General features: G+C 33.6%; 1 long non-coding RNA gene across 1 annotated transcript in view; it reads right to left on the bottom strand.

Moving 5' to 3' along the window:
- LOC112469266 overlaps positions 1-2,527 on the bottom strand; it is a 235,465-nt gene extending 232,938 nt beyond the window's left edge. The window contains exon 1 of the long non-coding RNA XR_003042597.1: positions 2,374-2,527. This is a non-coding gene — a long non-coding RNA (uncharacterized LOC112469266). The remainder of the gene's footprint in view (positions 1-2,373) is intronic.
- Between the last annotated feature and the right edge of the window lie 18,003 nt (positions 2,528-20,530).

The raw sequence follows: 20,530 nt of genomic DNA, 5'->3' as shown, positions 1-20,530 counted from the left end.
CATCTCTGCTTGGTATTTTCAAGTCCAGAACCAACCTGGGAAATCTTTCCCATCATGAATCAACAAGTCCTACCTATCTTCTGCCAACCAATTCTCCCATTTAAAGCCCCATCCCAATTCCCCAAAACCATCTGTGGTAGCTTGTGACTCCAATTCTTGAAATTTTCCAGGATTCTGCAGCAAAGACAGACTTGCTTTTATTATTGAAAGTAGACTTTCTCTTTCTCTATTCTGTTAAATCAGTCATCATTTATCTATATTTCTTCTTCAAAAATTTATGGACACATCTTGTCTGCTACCTCTCTCATTCTTTTTGATCCTTAAAAGTTCATGTCGTTTTTGGTTCTTTACTGTCATTTTAGTGGGACTTCAAGAAATAATGGAAATAAACATCCATGTTCAACTGCCATGCTTAACTAGCTTTATTTCTAGTTGAATTTTATTGGGCCCTTACTGTGTACTAGATTTTTGGATAAAGCCTCATGTGAATTATATTATTTAATCATAAATAACTCTAAGGGGTCACAACTGTTACTTTCATCCACATTTAATAAAACGAATAAGTTAAATAAATTAAATAAAGTAAAATGAATGCTCGATTCAGGTGACAAAGCTAATATGGAACAGAACTGGGATGGATGCCAAGTCTTTCTGATATGCAAGCTTATTTTCTTAACCAATTATGTAATCTTGTTAATTTTTACAATTTTCACTCTAGAGCAGGGGTCAGCAAACTATGGCCCATTGGTCAGATCTGATCCGTCACCTATTTTATTAAGATTAAGTTTTATTGGAACAAAGCCACACCTATTCACTGACTATCGTTTGTCTATTTTTCTGCTACAATGTTAGAGTTCAATATTTGAAACAGAGACAATCTGGCCTACAAACCCTAAAATATTTACTCTCTGATACTTGTGGGAAAATTTGCTGGGCCCTGCTCTAGGAAATAACCTTATTACTAAGTTTTCAGGTCATGGTGTCCTCAAGTACTTAAAACCTTATTACTGAATCAAATCAAAGGCATTCTTTTTATTGTTGCCTCAACATTTTGTTATCCTGCAGATAGCAATCTTTGGTCATGGTTAAGAAAGGAAAGTCTCTAAACCCATCTTCTTTGTGAAATCTATCCCATACTCAGTCATACTTGCTCCTTTTTCTGTGTCTCTACCTCAATTATTATAATTATAGTACTTAACCCATTTGATTCAAATAATAGTTATTAGTTATATTTCCCCTTGGATCTAGTAAGAGCTGGTGCTGAGTATATCTTTACATAACACACGTTTATTAAATACTTTCTAAGAGTTGGTGTTCTGGACACTGGAGATACAAAAATAAATACAGCAACTTTTGATTAATATGTATCCTATCTAATTAAGTACAAAAAAATAGACAAGAAGCAGGAGTCTGGGCCTATGGTCCCTGCAACAACTGCAGCATAATCACCTAAGAACTTGGGTAACATCCCAGACCTATTGAATCAAAATCTCTGGAGGTGTGGCTCAGTAATTTGTGTTCTCAATCAGTATTTTAGAAGATACGTAAAAAGGAAAGTTTGAGAATCATTGCATCGGTATATAGAAAACATTGTTTCTAAACATGCAAGTGTTATAAGAAAACAAGACTAAATCTCACATGATTTCCCTTAAGAGAAACCAATTTCTGTCAGAATGAGATCTTGTGTTGCTTACTTCTTCTTCCCAAAAGATTACTAAACATGTTTAACTGGAACTTGGACATTCCTCCCATCTCTTACTAAACTTGTCTTTTTCACTTCTGTAACCCTGTACCTGGCAAAGTTCCTGGCATGTAGTAAATATCAATAATTTATGTTCAACTGTTGATATCCAAGTAAAACTTTTCAAGCTGTCCTAGTATGTAGAAATAGGAGTTTTTCCAATTTTAGATTACAATTGTATAAGGATCATTTGAGTACAAGGAAGATGACACACTCAGGCAAATGTTTAGTCAGCCTCTACTTTGTTTTCCTCCCTCCAGAAATGCTTCCTTCTAGCTCTCAGGGCCACTACTCTTGTGGAAATATCAACCTCCCCCTTAATGCTAAGCTAGACTGAACAGTCAAGTAGACTAGTAGAAAAGGTCAGGCATTATGGATTGTTCTTCATCGTAGATAATCTCTTTCTAGAGGCTTTACTCTGCAGGGAGCCCTGGAGTACATTTAAAAAAGGATTGCCTACTCTGAGGATGATAGATACTCAAGTATCTACAATGAGATGTTTATAACAATGGACTCTTGCTTTACCTAACACACATCTCCACCTCTGAATTAGAACTCTGAATTATTTTGCTGGAGGCTACAACATTCTAAGGAGTTTGTTGGGAGTTTGACGGCAGGTGGGGATAACTCACCCAGTACAAGTTTAGCAGAGCTGAGCCGCTGCAGCTTGTTGGGCTAGCCTTTGATGCAGACTGGTTGGACGGGTTCTGGATCTACAGAAGAACCGGTTTGACTGGCCTGTTATGCCAACATATTCTGGTTTGATTCCATGTTCCACAGACGGTAGAAACCTGCCCAGCCAGTTAAATGAAAGGCATATTAGGTTATCCACTGCACACTGTATATAGCTTAGATGCAGCAGAACTCTTCCTCATAGTAGTAGTGTCTGCAGACTCTAGCGTAGTCCAGAGAGGTGGCTTCCACCACTTTACTGTTTCAGTTCATAGCTTCAGGGAAAGTCAGCAGTGAAATATCTGCTTTTGACCAAGAGCAAAGGTTTTCTAAATAAATTAAAGGGTAAGTTAATACTTTTTAAACTATTTCTCAATTTTCTATGCACGTTAGAAAGGTTAAATAATGTTTTAAGAAGATTTCTATTTTTAACATAATAATACCTGCATTATACCTTTTATGTAAAAGTAGTTAGATATAATTTTATAACCCTTACATATATGTTCATTGATTTGTTTGGCTAAGGGTTACTTGGTATATAATACAATTTTGCTATACTTTTTTTGTAAGCTGGGCATGGCTATAGTCATTTAAAAAGTTGAGTTGAATAATTTTATTAAATATATTTCACCTATTAATGATTCATCTTAACCCATTTACTTCTTTGATAATATACTATTATGTTTTATAGGCTGTTGCTATATGGTAACAATTTTATATAGTAAATCTAATTGTGGATGAAATAATAATTACTTTTTTTAAGGTGTAAAAAACTGGTGGCCTCCTTGGTAATTCTAAAAACATTGGCGGAACAATTCACAGCAGGAGTTGAGGAGTGTGAAAAACAAAGATTGTGGAATCTGGTAACTGATTAACTATTGGAGCGCAAAAGCACTTGCTGAGCTGAATAGAAAGGAATGAAGACAGGTTTTGTCATGCCTTATTACATCTGAAAAATTTATTGGGTTAAAAAAATGTAGATCTTCTTTTCCTTTATATTATACTTTAAAATAATTATTTCATGTCTCTCATTGATCCAATTAATTTATGTTAGTAGTTTGTGTCATTTAAAATGAAAGTTCCCAGTCCCTTTAGATTCATTTTGGCATACCAAACTACTCCCTTAATATTAGATTGTGTTGAATGCACGCATCTTCTAGGCATTTAATTTAACATAAGGATTGGCATATGAATTTATCTGGAAATTAAAATAACTTTTTTAACAGATTTATACTGAATATTCTGTCAAGAGCTATCTGTAGGCCATCTTAATATGACACTGCCTTGAATTGAGAAAGCTGATGCATACTTTTCATTGTCCCTAGAGTCCTCACTTTGTCATTATGTTCAAACTTAAAGGCTATAGTTTCTTTCAGATGTTAATAAAGAATTTTTTAAGTGAGAATAAATATCCAGATGAGATTTTATTTTTTTCCAGTGAAACCCTTTGGATGCTTTTCAGTCCTACTCCAAGGCAATTCTGCATAAAACTTATGATAATTCAGCTAAACGTCTAAAAAGCCATGCAATGTTGCAAAAGGAATGTGCTGATTCAACAAAGCAAAATTAATTTTATTCAGCATAAGCTGTATTCTGACAATTTGAGAGGAATAAGGATAACAGTTTTTAGTTGGTTGAAATTTTCTCTTTTCAATTAGTTTCGGGCAAGATATAAATATATATCAATAGAATATACTTTAGTGTTTCTGGTGAATAGATTACATATAGTAATTAAAATTTTTTGAACCATATTGTGTTTAAAATACAGGGCTTATTGTTTGAAAATAAACATAATTCGGTATTCCAATTTATTTATTGAGCATTTTTACATTTATGGTTTTGAAGAAAGCTATTTTGGAACTAGATATATATATATTTCATAAAAATGTATGGGTAAAAAATAAATAAATAAAACTAAAAATTGAAAAAATAATCTATGGCCTAAAATTTTGGAGAGGGATTCTACAGTTTTCATTTAACAAAATTTTCAGTTTCAGATATATGAAAGTCTTTTAAATATGACTTTTATGTATTTTCCTTAAATTGATTCCTTTAAAATATCGATACGTTGTGATGTTTTGGTTAAAATTAAGCATATGTGGATTTATCAGTCAAATTAGGAGTCTGTGTGTGTGTGTGTGTGTGTGTGTGTGTGTGTGTGTGTGTGTGTGTGTGTATGCACTCATGTTTTATTAGGAGTCTGTGTGTGTGTGTGTGTGTGTGTGTGTGTGTGTGTGTGTGTGTGTATGCACTCACATGTTTTATCTTACATTATCTTAGAGCTCAGGTCAAAATGTATTCTACTCATATAAAAATCTTTTAATTCTTTAAATATAGTTGGGAATGCATTCCTTTGTCTTTATTCCTAGCCACACAGGTTCACACAATGACTGTTTTTATCAACAATGCTAGCTTTCTTAACAACAGTAACTTTCTTGAATATCTTCATGTGTTTGCTACCAAAAGTACTTAGAATTAAAACATTTCTGAGCCAGAAAGACTCATACAGATAACTAATAAATCCAACTCCTAATGTATGAGTTGAATGAAAAGACCAAAAATGTAGCTAAATCACTACTATACAATCTAAGGGTAGATCTGGGACCAGAACATCTCAGTTTCCTGAATATCAGTCCAGCCTGACAGTTTTTTTCACTACCCTACACTGACTCTTCTGAATGCTACATGAAATCGAATTTATTTCCTAAAAGATTTATAAAATGACAAAATTATATTATAGTTATATTAATCAGTGTTTGCTAAACTAAGAAATTTATTTGCTTTTACATTTTAATCTATATCATTATTGCCACCAAACTTTTTTGTCATAAGTGGCTGAATTTGTGGAGTTGCTATTGATAACAAAGGTGATTACCACTTCGAACCCTAATCTCTTAATGCCATCATAAAATTTTGTAACAAACTGATGAATATCTCACATTCTTTCATATTTGCTTCATATTCTTCTTCATATTTGTGGATTTTGCTGTCATTTTCTGACTTAACATTGTTTTAAACTATCTCAACTGTTTATTTTTTAAGTATGCATTTTTGTATTGTTTCACTCACTCTTACATGGATATAGTTTAAGATTTGCCTAAAAAGTTGGTATATCTAAAATTTGGTTAGAACCTGACAGGAAAATTTCAATAAGGTTATGAAGACCAGAATTGTAGGAGTCAAAGCCCATGTTAGAGGTGATAGAACATGTTGTTTAAGGGGTGAGCTCTTAATGCAGTGCTTTGCACACAAGTGTTCAAAAATGCTTTAAGTGTTTTTAACTTGAGAAATTCCAAGGAAATGGGATCACAGAAAGCTTGAGAATCAACGTCTCAAAAATTTCAATTCTGATTCCTGGAATTAAATGTTAACTCTCCTAATCTCCTTATCTTTTCACAGGGAAAATCCCACCTGAGGGATGCTTCTAAATTTGGTAAATTTAGTTCAGTCCCACCAGACTCTGGAAAATATTTGTTTCTTCCATTTGTTTCTTATCTTTACAGGCAAGAGAATGAATAATATATTGCAAAATATATGGATTTTTGAGCCAAACTGGGATGGGTTTGAATATTGACTCTGCTACAAACTAATTTACCCTTGAGAATTATTGAACCCTCTGAATTCTCTTTTCTTAATCTGTAAGTTAAAGAAATTAATACCATTCTCTAAGAGTTGTTGAAAAGATTACGATAATTGTGTGTAAAACATCTAGTACAGTTTCTAGAAAATAGTAGGTGCAGCAAATGTCAATATCCTCTCTACTCCATTAATAGAATATATAATAAATTTCAACAAATAGCTTGAGTAAGAGAATATCTATTATCTTATATGACATCAAAGTAGTTGTCCAAGGATTTCTATATGCTCTAAGGATCATGCTCTTTTACTATCAATTGAATTATTTCTTCAGGGCTCTAGAATATGTTTATTCCTCCAGAAGGTTCTTCTCCAAATTAAATTTATTGTAGGTTAATATTAAATTATATTTATTTCCTTGATAGTAAATGATAGAGAGAATGAGTCCAAAAAGTTTTAGGTATAGTAAGACAGAATAAGATTTAACATTTTCTAAAAATAATATTAAATTAGCCTCAGACTCATTAATTGATTAGGAGATGGAGCCAATGAGCAAAGGTTACATGCAAGATATTTATGAAATGTATGTCATTGATCAGGAGTTCAGAATAGTGTGAAAAAACATTCTAAAAGCAAAGAGCAGAAAATAGGTTATAACTTGATATTAAAAATCGACAAAAAGGTCCACTTATAACACAAGTTGATTTTATTGAGCTATTGCAATCAACTTTAATTTTCTGAAATATGATTAATTGCTATACAAGTAAGCTTTGTACTTATGATATAATTTGAATTTATAGCCATGGTAAATGAATTTTGTTTCTCTCTTAAATTGTAACATTTGTATGTAGAGGGTATACCTACAGACAAAAGAACCACTTACCAATTAATCCCACTAATTAAACATCCTTATTTAAATTATTTTATTAGACACATAAACAATTTAATCTTATGTGACTATTCATAAAATTAGTATTTAATTTGCATTTATTTTCACACATTCAAAGTTGATATTACTATAAACGATTGAAGGCAAGGAGTAACATAAATTTTAAAATACATTTTTAAATGTTTCTATATAAGTACAGATGCTTCTCAACTTATGATGGGGTTATATCCCCATCAAAAGTTGAAAATATCAAAAGTCGAAAATGCATTCACTACCACACTGTAGAGTATCAGTTGCTTGCCCTCATGATCACATGGCTGACTGGAAGCTAGGGCTCGCTGCTGCTGCCCTGATAAGGAGGCAGTAGAGTACTGCATATCGCTATCCCAAGAAAAGTTCAAAATTCAAATTTCAAAATACATGCATATTACTTTCTACTAAATGCATATTACTTTCGCACCATCGTAAAGCCGAAAAATCGAGTCAAACCAGTGCAAGTCGGGGACCAGCTGTACCTAATTTAGAAAATTCAGGACTAACAACCAAACTTGCTATGCATCAAAAATGAACTGGAAAATAGAGAATGTTATAGCTCATCATGTTAAAGACATACAGCTTTAAAAGTAATCATAAAACTATTATCTTAGAAGCTATTATTACTGACAAAAGTAAAAATATAACTTATGGGCAAATTTTTAGTTTCAAAGTTCTACCTTAAGTCTAGTCCCTTGAAAGTTCTTTGCAGTTTCTACAATGATTAGATTAGGAGTGAGAAAAACTTCCTGCCAACATGAAAACATTTTAAAAGTAATAAATGTCTGAATGAATCTTGAACACTGAGAAATACAAGATCAATAACTTTATGTGGTTTGCAGTTCAACATTTTTAGAGCAAATTAGAGAATTCTGTGATAAAGTCTTCTATAAAAAAATTTATATTTAACATATACAGGTCAAAATTTGGAGGGCAGGAGTCTCGTAAGTGAAAGTAGATGAAATTCAGTCTGAGATGGTAGGATCATTCACTTTTCTGGAAATATTAATATTGTAATTAATTTTTAATAATATAATTAGAACTGAATGGTAAATACTATCTATATAGCATTTAGTGAGCTTTTAAATTCTGCTCTAGTCATTTTCCAAGCAATTGTCTGAGAAAATTTAAAAAATATATATATTGCTCAGGAACAAGTATACTTTTTTAAAAACTATAATATAGAACTACCCACTGGAACCTGGCTACAGGCCAGAAGCTTATACACTGGACCTGGAACTTGGCTACACCAAAACCTGGCTACGGGCCATTCAGTAAGTTGTGCAGTCCATCCCAATATGACAGTACCAGTTTTACTTTGTGAGTTTACCTCTTTGAGATGAATGACCTTTTCTAGTTCCACCAGTAAGCATACATTAAACATATCTAGTATAAATTCTCAGCAGTTTCTTGATACCATATAGAAATCAAATCAAATTTCTATAAAGGAAGAGCACAGTGACTTGGAAATAAAAATTAGGTTATCTTTTTAACCTGACTTCTTAGTCTGTGGTTTGTTAGCTCAATTTATTAGAACGTGCGATTAATGGTACCATGTTACTAATTCAGTCCCTGTGGAGTCAGTTAGTTTTAATTTACTTCATAGTCATAGATTATATCCAGCTATATTACTACAATAATAAAGTAGCAATCTTTCTCAAAGTAGTCTCTGGACCATCTGACTCACCTGGAGGGATGCCTATTAAAAGTGCCGATTGCTAAACTCCATTCTAGACATATCACATTAGACTCTCTGGTGGGTAGATCCTATGACTCTGCATATTTACATATTCTCTAGATTATGCTAATGTCCAATAAAGCGAGAAAAGGTTATCTTGCCTATAAGAGACTGAGTGAAAGTGTATGAGTTCCTTCAATTCAACCATTACCACTATCAGAAAAAATAGCCTCAAATGTACACGTTCAAACACCGTTGGGTCAGTTTTAACATTCTTAAAGTTGTAACCTGTTTTCTAAACAGTTTTAACATTCCGAAGCACTGCATACAATTAATCTGGTTCCCATCCATGCATGCAAACTTCCAAAAGTTAAAATTTCTATTAATAACTTTAAAATAGTGAAATGGAAATCTTATGTTTAACCTTTATCTTTTAGTTTGGTTTCCCCCTGGAAAGTAGAGCCTAAGTCCTCCACATAATGTGCAAGTTCTATATTTGGGAAGTCATTCCAGGGAACGAAAGTAGAGGATCAGGAGAAGGAAACGAGAAGAGAGGGAAAGCCAATACAAGAGTGTGTTCTGGAGTTCATCTCCTACTACGGGCAAAAGGGGCTCAATCCCAGTACTTTCTTAGGAACCACTAAGCCAAAAACATGAAAGAGGAGCAGTTATCCACCAAATATGACCTCTATCAGTTAAAGGTTGCCTCTTGAGTTGTTAATTTCCTCACTTTCAGGTTGTACTTCTATTTCCAAAGCCTTCAGGAATCCCCCAGGATAGAAAGTTATATGAGGGGCTGTCAGCTTTCACCTGCATGAAACTGGTTGCCATTGCAATGGCTGGAGTAAGCAGAGCCCCAAAGGTCCAGTACATCACTATTGTAGGACAAATATGGTCAAAGTGCTTTTTCCTTAGTTTACTAATATAATTTTAATACACTATGCAACTAAAATCAATTTTCTGAGAAATGAGTACAGCAGTTTCAAATGGAAAGTGAAGAACTTTAGCCTATTTTTGTCTCACATATTTGATCCATTCCCACAGAACCTGAGATGCACGGAAACTTGATCTTCTGTGAGAAAGGTATTTTCTAATAAACTACATTTCATTTCCCGAATTTGGTTGCCAGTTTTTAAAGGGCCAAACAGCAGCAAAATGAATGACTAGTGTGTACTCTGAAAATACTTTTATGTCCAGGATTGATCCAAAGACTGCTTAAGTTTACATTGGTAAAATTATCGTAAAAACAGACTGACTACATCGGACCCTCAAGTAACACTTCTTATTATAGTGAAACACAGAATTTTGAATAGTACGAGTTTGTCTTGGACTGTGTCAGAGGGGGTCTGGTTAAAAGACCCCCTCTAATTCATTACAGCCTATAATGTGATCCTAGGGCATGACTCTGAAGAATACATTAGGCAAAGGTTCTAGTCAAATAGGTTAAAAATAGAAACTAAACAGCCAGTTATGTGCTTTAATTAAGTAAATATCATTTGTTTGCATAATGATAGAAATAATTTAGAGAAAATAAGGAAGGAATTAGGTACAAATAAAATATTTGACTAAAATTCTCTTCATTTGTTAAAATAAAATAATTATCTGTTTAAAAAAATAACTCTTTCTTAGAAGATGGTTAAATTAGCTAGTAAACTGATAAGGATTAAATAAGGAAATTGGACTGAAGAGGCATAGAAATAAGAAATAGTGGGGATACATACTGCTGAACAAAGCCCAATAATAACAGATATTATTTTAAAAAGGAAGAATCAAATATATTCATGTCTTCACTAAATTAGCTCAGATAACAATCAACTTGATACCAATACCCCTTTTCTTGGACTTGAAGCTAAGAAGACCATAAATCTCTGTTAAATAAATGATTTCTTACAACCACAAATTTCTAAAATAAACAAATAAATTAGTTTTTCCTTTCTAGACAATTTTGCAGTTGGAATAAAATGGAAATAACAATAAATAATAATACTACCTGAGTTATTTAAACTTAATTATGTGAATCAAATAAGATATGTAAAAATGCTTAACAAATTATAATTTAACCCTTTCTATAATTATAAATCTCTCACAATTTACATAGCAATTCAACCATTTCACTATAATTATATAACTAGCAATTGCAGAGATCTGTCTAATTAGCCGTAGCCTTAAAATCTATCTACTATTAATGAGTTTCTTACACTGTTTGGATACATATATTTGACCATTCAATCCTATCAACAATCCTGTGAAATACTCAAATTATATATGATTATCTTCATATCATTAGTAAACAACTAAGGCACAGAGAAGTTAAATTACTTGCTCGAAGGATTACAATTAAAAATTAGAATTCATTTAATAAATTAAGTGGAACTGCTACTGATTTTCCAATATAAACCTATACAAATACATTTCTATATACTCACAGTTTCAGACTCACAATGATACCACAGGAGAACCACAGGAGAACCTTTCTTTGCACATGTCTTTGCTCCCAATAGGCAAGCTGCTTCAAACTTCTATGAAGTCCTCTTTAAGAAATTTCACATATTATTTCATTCTTTAACAACCCTTTTGGATACAGTAAGTATGAGTATTCTCATCTTTCAGTTGGGGAAATAAAACTTATCTAGGAAACATGCAGATAATCAGAGATAGAGCCAGAGCTTATCTGGTCCTATCTCCCAGCTCAGAACTTGCCTGGTACCATACACTGAGAATATGGCTATATGCCACTGTTGACTATGGAACACAATCACAATTTTTTGGAGCACTTCCTGCTCTGGTCCTTTCTGAGACTGAAACATAATTCAAGTCCCTTTAATCTATTTAGTTTTAAATTTACTATATGGAAGAATCCAAAACTTGGGTCCGGGAAAGCTAGTATAAACATGTTTGCTGATTCCATTAGAAGTCAATTTATAGTCATCTTTCAAATGTCCACACCTATTGTAAGGGAAGTAAAAGAGTATGTGTGCCATAATTAATAAGAAATATAATTATTAATGCAAAAAAAAACTTTAAAATGAACTGAGATTGGTCCATTTAACAGGTGCTTCACATCAACCCTGAGAGAGCCCAGTTTATTTTCTTTTTCTCATTTATGACTTAATTAAATTGCTATCAAATTTTAAATTCCTTTTAGTAACCTTGTAAAACGTAAAGCTTTCTGAAGTAAATAGAAAAATGTACTGGAACTGCAAATAGCCTGTAGGTAAGAAGAATTTTTTATTGAAATTCAGAAACTGTATTTGATTATTTTCTCAAAAACGTTTTCTAAATTAAAAAATAGAAAAGCACAGGATAAATTTTATATAAATTCTACTACTCCAAAATAGCATAGTGTACTGCAAAGAGCATAGATATAGGATTTACAGCCAGAAGACAAGGTTTGAAGTGTTGAGTCAAGTTATCTATTAGTTTTTACATTTAATACTAGTCAAACAACCTAATTTCTCAACTTCTATGAAAAGATGAAAACTGTTCCTGTTCTACTTTTATGACAGTTATTTTTAGATTCAAAAGAGATTTGTAGAAAAAGCACTTTGTATTTTTACCATCATTAATTGTTCTTGAATCCATTTCCTATCAGTATTAAACAAACGACTTCTCAACTCATAGAAATTTCAAAGTACCATCAATAAGTCAAGTAATATTATGACTTATATTATCTATACCATAATATTCTTTAAAAAGAGTTTAGGTAGGTCTGTACATATTTGAGAAGGAGATACTCCTGACTAAAAAAGTTCATTTAAATCTTCCCCTTTTTATTAGTTTATATTTCAAGTTCCTTAAAGTTTCTGACCACATGACTTATCACCAAAACCAGGACACTTTTTAGAGTAAATGGGAGCCCTTTAATAATTAGCCAGAACAACAGACATTAATCAGAACTGTTGCTGGTAAGCCAGGGCATATGATCACTTTATATAAGAAGTATACTACATTTGGGAAGAGGAAGTCATCTATTTCAGTCTTAATATCTACAAAAACATAGTTTGCAAAAACCGTAGTAAAAAAAAAAGCAGTCCACGAAAATGGATTGTCACCAAGGGTGTAAAGTGAATTAAAACATAATTTAATTTCGCTGTACATTTCTAATGCTTCTGGTTAATACTTAAGTAAAATTGAAAAAGTATTGGCTGAAACTAAAGGTCTCCTCTAAGAATTTTTATATAAAACATTTTTAGAAAGGTAACTATCAAAGCTTCTTTAACCTTAGACTAATATGTAGATTGGGAAAAGCCCAAATCCAATGTTTAAACAAAGTCTATTTTTCTCAAGCATTGTTAGAATAGAGAAAAATTGGGGAACAAAAGCCAGCGAGTATTTTTGAAGACATATCTGTAATTTGTGAAGCATGACTACTTTAAAGATCACAACTACTTGCCAGCTGAGAATAAATTTATCAGTTTATCATTTACACTTGTTCCTACAGTTAATCCTTCATAATATTTAGAATTTACATTACTGTTAACAAATAATTGTTCCCACAGCTACCATCACAGCCGCATTATACATATGTACATAGAACAATGCAGTATAGTACTACATTCACTAGATAAAAGGTAAAGATTCATTTTTCAAGATTCCCAAAATAAAATCCTCTTTTCTACTCTTACAGTCTTAGTGATTGTTCTTAATTTTTTTTTTTTTAATCATCACTGCAGCAGTTAAGCTCTGAATTTCTTGTAAGTGCCACTGTTAACTGGCAGTGTTACGTGTTAATGCCAATCTTATAAATGCCAGAGCTAACTCACAAAATTCCTGGGTTTCGTAAACCTATATGCATAGGTACAAAATATTGTCCAAGCTGCCACTGTGTTACAAATGGATGACCTAAAAGAAAAAGATGCCCCTTTCCATTGATAACACATCATTTTGCAATAACAGACCATTGACATTCTTGATCAGCCCATCATCATTTAAATTTAGGCAACTAGACAACTATACAGCATACTGTATAGGCGTCTTCACCAAATATAAAAAGATAATTCCTAAATTCAGCAAAGTACATATCTAGTAAAATTTTGCCCATTACTGATGTGAAATGAAGTAGCTAAGTGAATGATATTTAAAAACACAAATACAAAACTACTTTAAATAGTTTATAAAAGGAAATGAAGAAGATATATGTATCCGTAGTGAAAATCAAAGTATATAAAGCTTCTTTATCTAAGTTGGAAGTTAGCCAGACTACTTGAGTCTGATTTTTCTAATTGGAAAGCTATGTATAATTTTTAATGTGTATTATAGTCACTTTAACAACCTCCTGAGACTGTCAAAATAAAAACTGTGATACTGACGCCCTTCATGAATGTTAAATATATCTTTTAAAACATTTATAAAACTGCTCAACCTTACTGGATTTTGGCACCATAAATCAAATCAGAGACAAAACATTTTGGCACTTGGGGCAAGATCACTAATTGATGTCTATGCCTACCCCCAAATGACACTTAAAAATTACTGTAAACAACTTTTTAAAAATTAAGTGTTCAAGTTGATGCAAATGTTGACAGTTAACATAATTTTCTTTTGTTTTAAAGTCTTATCTCTCAAACAGTCTTTTGTCTTATTCTTAAAATAATTCTGACTGTAGGTATAATGCTCATCTCAGTCTTTTAGTATTGTGTGTTCATATTAGACGTGGTGAACAGTATTACACAAGTATTCATAATGGGTTTAACCATTTACTTTTAAATTTTTGCTTGAAGATACAGGCCCTCAATGCTGGGGGAATGGAATGATTTTGGGAGTGGGAGAGAGATGCCAAATGCTTAGCAGAAATAGCCTTAGACTAGGAATCAGATATTCTTGTCCCAGTCCCAGCTCCATCCTGGTTCTTCAGGTAAGTTACATAAATTAATTCGACATTCATTTGTTCATTAAATATGTTAGGCCTGTGCTATCCAATACAGTAGCCAGTAGCTACATGTGACTTTTAGCACTTTAAATATGGCTAATCCAAATTGAGATGTACTGTAAAGATAATACATACATTGGATTTTGAAGACTTAGTAAGAATAAAAAAATATAGAAAGTCTAATTAATAAATTTTTATACTGATTACATGTTGAAATAATATTTTAGGTAAATTTGATTAAAATATATTAAGTTAATTTCATTTGTTTCTTTTTACTTTTTAAATGTAGATACTAGAAATTTTTACTTTTTACTTTTTAAATGTGGATACTAGAAATTTTTAAATTACATATGGAGGTCTATTGGACTGTGCTGTGCTAAAACTCTGGTAAGAAATAGGAATACTGAGAAAAATAAAGAAAGCACAGTCTTTCTTTTATTTGTCAAGGAACTCCCCACAGCCTAATCTAGAAAGATAAAAGATACAAAATAATTACAATATAATGGCATTAAATGCAGTGATAAAGATATACATGCAGAGGTATGGGAGAATGAAGAGGGCTATTTCTGGTAGGACGGAGGGATGAAGAAAGATGTTAGGTTAGCTTCCCAAAAGCAGCACCATTTAAACTGAGTCTTAAAGGATAAGTAGAAAGGTAAATATACGAAGGATCTGGGTGGAGGTCATCCCAAGAGAATGAGCTGCAACAAAGAAATAGCAAGGGGATGAGGGAGAAATAAAAGCAGTTTCCTATTGATGAAGGGAAAGAATGAGGTGGGGGTAGAAAGTGTGCAATGCTAGAAAGGGGTTCTGTGGCTTTTTTTTTTTTTTTTTTTTTTAATGCCTACAGTACCTGGTCTTCCTAGGTGGTTTCCCAACCAAGTACTAACCAGGCTGGACCCTGCTTAGCTTCTGAGACCAGCCAACCGGCTTGTTCAGAGGAGCTTGTTCAGGGTGACATGACCATAGACCGTGGTTCCACTGGGGTGCAAACCCAGGACCTTCTGTGTGTAAAGCAGACGTGCTAACCACTACACGATGGAACCACATCCATTCTGTAACATTTTAAAAGTATTGAACTTTAACTTTTAGGCAATGGAGAGCCACTGAAGGGTTTTAAGCAAGGGAGTGACAGGATCAGAAATAATAATTTAAATCTCTAGCAGCTGTGTGGTGAAAAAGGCTTGAAGCAGGAAGGCTGTAGTCCAAGAGCAACAAGATCAAGGATGGAAAGGAAAGCACTAATTCAAAACTATATTTAGGTGGTAACATCAATAGAATATAGCGATTGATTTGTCCTTACTCCATGAAAAGGGGTTTCGTTTTATTCTAAGGTGTTGGGAAGATACTGGAATGTTTTGAGCAGGGGAGCAGCATGTACTGACTTAGGTTTTAAAGCACTTGCTCTGACTGATGTTGAAGAATACACACTGCAAGGGAAAACTGTGAAAGTAGAAAGATAGTTGATTTTTTTTTTTTAAAGGAGGCTATTGCTGCAGAAGACCTATTGCTGCAGAAGATGTTTGATGATGATGGCTTGGCTCAGGGTGGGTGCAAAAAAGGCGGTGAGAAGCAATGAGATTCAGGATGCACTTTTACCTGCAAAATAATATTGCCTAAATCACGGGGTTGAGAAAGAAAAAGGGAAGTTCGGGAAGATCATACCTGTTGAGCCCAATTGTCTTCTATAAACAGGAGGCTAAGGTGTCTGCTGAGAGTGAGAATACTGCACAAAAGCTTGAGGAAAATAGTGAAGATTTGGAAGACAGCAAAGAAACAGAAGCTGCTGGATAAAGGTTATTTTAGTGATTAATTGATACTCTACATGAGGTTTGAAACCATGTAATTTTAGTGATATCACACTAACCTGTTATGTGATTTTCCTTTCACAACCCTCAGCTATCCAGCTGTAGGAGTTAAGCAGATTGTAGAATTAACAAAGAGTTTCAGTTGTAAAATGGCTTAAGTTAAATGATTTTAAAATCTACATAGTTCTAAAATTCTACAGTTATAAAAATTCTAGAATTTTTACTGCTACCACATAATTTTTCTTATTGTGGTTAAATGTACGTAATATAAAGTTTACCATTTTAACCATTTCGCCACACAAGTTTTAAACAAGCATCCTAACCAGGGGACTCCAAAGGGTTTTAGGTATGCTGAGACAGTAAAATCTCAGCCCTCAAGGTGGCAGCACTGGGCCTGGTGTGGCTGAAGTCCCAATGCCATAAGGGGTTGATGAGAGAGAAAGCATATAGTCCTATTAAATGTTAGGTGATTCAGAAAGACAAAATTCATAGCTAGGGAAGGATTCTCTTCAGAACTAATTAGGTGATGATCAGGCAAAAGGGTTTCAAAATTAAGCCAGGAAATAGTAACAAAAGTCTGAGCTCCATGTACGAATAGGGACTTATGGCTGACTATCACTGACTTCTTCTTCCTCCTACTTTGGGAGTGGAAAAAGTTCAAGAAGTCTTCTTTATCTGGCAATTACTACAGAGAATTATTTTACGAGGGTCTAGAATTTACATGCAGTATGGACTGTGAACTTCATTCATTCATTGACTCATTCATTCAACAAATACATTTAAGAAGGTACCATGTGCCAGGCATATTAGTCAACAAGACAGACATAGTCCCTGACCTGAAGGGATATATATGTCCAGTAGGAGACAAAGGTGTTATATCTATTTATTGGTTAATTATAAATTTTAAGAGCTTTAAAAGAATAGAAAAGGCTGCTATAATAGAAACACTGCCTCGAGGGAGGTGGGGTCCTTAATTAAGAATAGAGATTGTAAGAGTCAGGCAGTCAATGTGTACATTAAATAGAAAACTGAAAGATAAGTAGGAATCAATCAGACAAAAAGTTGTGGGGTGGAGGTATTCCTGGCATTGAAGTCCTGGTAGAAGAACTGAAAGCACACCAGTGTGGCTGGAGGATAGCAAGTAAGTGGGAGAGTGTTATGAGATGAGTTTAGAGAAGGAGGGAGGGAGGAATCTAATCATAGAACTTTGTAGGCCATACTAATAATTTTGGATTTTAATAAGTGCAATGGGAAGCTACTAAGAAGTTTTATTCAAAAAAGTGATATGAAACAATTTACATTTTAAAATGATTCCGAATGTGACTGCACAATAGAATAGATTGGAGACTGGGCAAGAAAGTAACCAATTACGACTACTGAAGAAGTCCAGGCAGGGAATAATGGTGGCTTGGACTATGGTGATGGCAATGGATAGGGAGATAAAAGGATGTGAGAAATATTTTGGATGATGAGAGGAATAAAAAAGGGTCTGTTTAAAACAAATATGTTGGAACAGAGGTCCCCAACCCCCAGGCCAAAGACTGGTACTGGTCCCGTGGCCTGTTAGGAATCGGGCCACACAGCAGGAGGTGAGTGGCAGGTGAGTGAGTGAAGCTTCATCTGTATTTGCAGCCCCTCCCCAGTGCTAGCATCACCACCTCAGCTCCACCTCAGATCATCAGACATTAGATTCTCATAGGAGCACCGGTCCCTGATGCCAAAAAGTTAGGGATCACTGTTAGAGGAAGGTGTTATTTACTAAGATGGAGAAAATAACAAGGGGAGCAGGATTTGGAACAAGCAAAGATCATGAATTCAATATGGAGTGACTGTAAGATATCCATTGGACATATCAAATAGATAGCTAGTTATAAAAATCTAGAAGAGAGGTCAGGATCAGAGGTGAAAGGCTGTGTCATTAACATATACATGGCATTTAACATCACAGGCATAGATGGGTTATTGAGGGAGTGGAAGGGTATGGATGAGAAGAGTAGGGGAGAGAAAAGAAAAACCCTGAGGAAATTCATATTTTAAAGGCTGGAGAGAAGAAGAACCTCCAGAGGAGACTGAGGGAGTAGCTAGTAAGTTGTTAAAACTAGATGCCTACAGTACCAAAGATTGAGGGTTCAAAAAGGAGGAAGTAGTCAATTGTAATCACAAAGACAGGAAAATATCAAAATATCCCTTGATTTCAACACCATGGAGGTCATTGATTGCTATGATGAGATTATCAAGTGGATTGATATATCAAATATCAATTTGAAATATCAAAGAATCAATTTATAGATTAACTCTTGTACCATCAGAATCCATTGGATCCAATTTTAGATTTTGAGTTGCTTTTCTAAGAGGTTCTAATTATTTATAAAGGTAAATATTTCATGACTTATTCTTTCTTGGACTTTTTTCCCCAAAGAACAAAAAATACATGCACTTAAAAAAACGTGTAATAAAACTCATTCTATTATGCAATTATCATGTGAGGCCATTGGACCCTTTCATAACTTATGAAAGCTTAGTGATCTTAATTTCCTCTAGCTTTAAGCATTTTGCTATATCATCATCCCAGAAATTATTTCAACATTACCCAACAGTTATTCCCATCTATGCTACATGAGGGAAAGACAAAAAATAATAAAACAGAAAAATTCTGAATCCCCTAAAATGTTGATTCAATAGTAAACCATCATTATTACATCATCCTTCTGTTATCTTATTGTATTGCCCAAAGTACTGCATCATCTTTTAAGAAGGTATAAAAAAATCTGGCGACATTATCTCTGTAGTTTTATTAAAGCTTTCGTTTAATCACTAATGAGAATTCGGAAATTTCATTTTCTTCTCATAATGGCAAAGAAAAAAATTAATAGAGGAAAACACTTCAAAAGTATTAGAAAAATCAGAAGATAAATGCAAAAATACAGTACTCTAGATATTAATGATGACAATGAAATTTATCAAAGTGAAAAACTCTAGATATTAATGACGGTGAAATTTATCATAAAAGGGAAATTGCAGACAATGAGTCTTTAGATAATAATAACCTACACAAATTTTCTCAAACTCAAGAATCAATGATTCAACAATATATATCTAAAAATAAAAAGGAAATATGGTATTCTTATCCAGTTAGCCATTTAACAGGAATGACTTAATTATTCAGTATTTTGCAACAAGAACCTGAGCTGTCCTAAAAAAGTGTGTTCTGTCATCTTTTAGGATGTTTTGCATAAAATATACTTGATATAGTTTGTAAGTCAACAAGTACTAAAAGCAATGAATATACAAAGATGACTGGAAGGAAATTCATGAGGTAGAGATGAAATTCACTAAATTGCTAATTCTACCACTCCCCCCCCACACACACAGCTTTTTGAGATATAATTGACATATAGCATTGTGTAAGTTTAATGTGTACGAGTTGCTAATTCTAATTGGTGTTTATAAATCTAAAATGAAAGTGTTTCAGTTTAGAAGGTGGCTATCCTCTCTTCAACAAAATTACAAGCTATCAACCTTTTCAAAAGTATTGCTTTCTGTTGATTCAAGTGCAAGAAGAAACAAAATAAGCTAGAACCATCAGAAATGTACTTGCAATCTGGAATCGATATTTACAAGATGACTGTGTTCCTGGTTTACATATGTTGATTGATCAATAGTTGTAGTCTAAGGACATGACCTATTAGGGTAATACAGGAAAATACAGAATAAAAAATTGAGTTGCTACGTATAAATTCTTATTAAATTTATTTTAAAAAATTTTTTAAAATGTTACCAACAGCGTGTTGTTCCAACAAATAATGCTGGTCACTTCTGATTCCCTTTCATTTCAGGTTTTCCAGAAACTTTCCATTTAACCAAAGAAAAATATACATCGTTTTGTCATATGGCCTCACTGCCCAGTCTTGTCAAGACACATCACTGAACTGCAGGTAATAGCTACAAGGCAGAGAACTACCTTAGATTGATCCGTGTCCATTCCCTCACACGTTAATTTTAACTTTCTCTTTGGTACAAGCCACTCATATGCTTTCTCAGAAATGTGCTTAAGTCAGACACATCAATAACTTTCCCGTAACACCAAGGAACTGAAACTTCCGAAGACATAACGGCTTGATCTTTCTCCCAGGCATCTCAAAACGCTGTGCAGGTCGCCAGCTCTTGGCGCCACTCCCGACCGCTCAGAGGTGGCGCTCCACGATCCCTTCACTGTCCAACGCGGTTTGACACACCGCCGAACCCGCTCTTGCGTGAGGGGAGC

This window comes from Pteropus alecto, unplaced genomic scaffold (genome assembly GCF_000325575.1).
Source record: "Pteropus alecto unplaced genomic scaffold, ASM32557v1 scaffold146, whole genome shotgun sequence".
In the NCBI taxonomy this organism is placed as follows: Eukaryota; Metazoa; Chordata; class Mammalia; order Chiroptera; family Pteropodidae; genus Pteropus; species Pteropus alecto.
This window is presented reverse-complemented; position numbering and strand designations above follow the sequence as displayed.